Source organism: Galeopterus variegatus, unplaced genomic scaffold (assembly GCF_000696425.1).
Source record: "Galeopterus variegatus unplaced genomic scaffold, G_variegatus-3.0.2 Scaffold4328, whole genome shotgun sequence".
Classification (NCBI taxonomy): Eukaryota; Metazoa; Chordata; class Mammalia; order Dermoptera; family Cynocephalidae; genus Galeopterus; species Galeopterus variegatus.
The window spans coordinates 56,595-59,227 of record NW_007730439.1 but is presented as its reverse complement, the minus strand read 5'-3'; the positions used below and the strand labels follow the sequence as shown (position 1 = coordinate 59,227).

The following is a 2,633-nucleotide window of genomic DNA, read 5'->3' as shown; positions in this document are numbered from 1 at the left end:
TTTATAGATAAATAATAATTTTGACAATTAAGCCTTTTAGGCATAATCAGTAATGGATATTATATTATATGGGCCTGAGCCGAGTTATAGCATACTTCCATAAAAGTGTGGGAAGGTACTCTCTTCTCACAACTGATTGTCAAATAGAGAAAAAATCCATGTTGCTAAAATAATACATTTATATAGAAAATATAAAAATGTGCATACACTGAACAGATACATGACGATAGATGGACATGCACATATATAGACAGAATTAATTCTTTTTCCATATCGCTGTAAGTAGGAAATGAATATTCAATGAAATTAAAAATAATTATCACACTTATGAATTAAGATTCCATTTGAATTTCCATGTTTTAAAAACATTCATTCCATTGGCCTGGAGTTAAAGAATGTGCCATTAGGATTTATTACTATATATTGCCATAACCAGTGAACACTTTACACTCAATGTAGTCAGAGTCATAAAAATGATGTGGAGATAACACCAACTTTGGCTATGCAACATTTACTTAACCTAAGAAATAGATCATCTACAATATTTGAAACACATTAACTGTATACATTTTTTACGGTAGAAGCCATAACATTCTAAGAGTTAACACTGCACCGGTATTTAAGTACCTATTGTTGCTAAATATTTTTTTGAGACTGTAGGGTGAATTCAATGAGTATGACATAAAGTTACATCACTTTTAATAAACCCACACACCTTCCTTTGAATCTCTAATTTACTTCAGCATTAAAATTTTAATAATTTTAGTTATCATGATTTCTCTTTAATTTTTGACATCCCTACTAGAATGTAAGTTTCAGGAAGGCAGGTAATTTTACCATTTATATTAACTGTCTGCTATAACTCCACCTAGTTTGGTGTCTGGCAGTGCTTAACAAAAATTCGTGGAATGAAAAGCAAACATAGTAAATGTTAAGTGAATATGTGTTTAATGAGTAATCACAAAAGGGCCAGTAAATGATAGAAGCTTCTATAGCTTATAGAAGAATTAATATGCATGTGTATGTTTAGCTTCATCTCATCCCAGCTGACACCCTCATGTCAGAAACAGCATCACTCATATTCTCATGATTTTCATCAGTAAAATTAATTCCCCAAATCTCAGTTATTAATCAAGATGGTATCATGCCAAGTACAGCTTATCTTTTTGAAATAATAAGTTTCACACACAAACTTTATTTTAAATAAAAATAGAGAACAAAAGTCTCTTCATTCTAATCGTAATTATCTTGGAAAATAATTTACATTTGAATCCTGAAGATCTATTTAAGTATTTATCCCATTATGTCCTTCCCAATTAAAAATGGTCACACACATTTCCTTTCCAGTTCAAACTTAACTTGTGAAGGTATTTAAATAAATTTTGGTATACAAGTGACTTATTTATTTTCAACAGTAAATTTTTAGACTAGTTTTAAGATTCATCAGTGTAATTTAGATACTTTTCATCTTGCTTAAATTACATTGTTCAATTGATAGTATTTGCTGTTATTCTATTTTTTAAAATAACAGTAGTTTGTGAACAAAGAATTCTATAATGTGTGAAGAATAAACACATTTTTGCTATGATAAGAATCCCATTTTCATGAGGTTATTAATGGTTAGGCTATCTGCAACATAAATTTGGTTTGAAATGTGACAATGCTCACATGTTCTACCATTTTGGGGAGGTGGTGTTTGACGTCTTCCTCTGTCCTTGATAAATAGATTTCCTGTACTTTCTATCTGCTCATACGGATATTATCTGCTAATATAAGTATTTGCAAGGAAGGCAAAGGAAATTTGTTGACATTTGACAAAAACATGTACAATAGGTAATTATGAGTATTTATCTAGTGACAACTTACATGGGCAGGCTAAAGCGCTAATGAGTGGAGGTAAAGGGAGAAACAACTCCAAATCATGGGACTGAAAAAATTGCAAACACGCCACATGGGAAGAATTTAGCCAAACAAAGAAAGAGCTTTCAGTGAATTTCCTAGTTTTAATATAAAGTCAATTATTGAATAATCCATTTTAATCTCTAAAATTAATTATTGCCCAGAAAACCTTTCCCGATTATTTCAGCTCTAAAAATTTTGCTGATTTAATTAAACAAAAGCTTTACACCCTCAAAGAACTAGATAATATTTACTGAATGAATTTTTTTCAAAAGAGCCTATGAATAAAAAGCAAGGGTCTGTATTAAAGAAATCCTAATATGAACATATCACCATATCTAAATGTGTCAGTCAAGAAAAACATGGGCACCAACTGCTAGTCCATTAAAAACATGGGCACAAGTTGCTTGTCCATAAAATAGTTATTTCAACAGAGCAAAAGAGTCTTAGCCTAAACCAGTCACATTATGGTTAGAATATGTCAATGGAAATGGCTGTTTGTATTAAATTACTGAACTTCAGTAAGAATTCTTCATTTTGCACAATATGTATGTAAACATAGTCAGGTATTATATTAAAAAATAGAATATAGATTCCGAGTTGATCATGTGAAAGCATTCAATTAATATTTCAAATTCCTGACTCCAACCCACACAGATACAGCAAAGAACAGATGGAAAACCTGGAGAACTGTTAATGTAGTGGAGGAAGGAGAAAGAATCTTCTGGGATGAG

The 2,633-nt window shown here is 30.9% G+C and overlaps 1 protein-coding gene across 1 annotated transcript in view; it reads right to left on the bottom strand.

Annotated features, from left to right (window-relative positions):
* Positions 1-2,633, bottom strand: part of GPM6A (glycoprotein M6A) — a 58,631-nt gene that overhangs the window by 39,567 nt on the left and 16,431 nt on the right. The window lies entirely within an intron of this gene.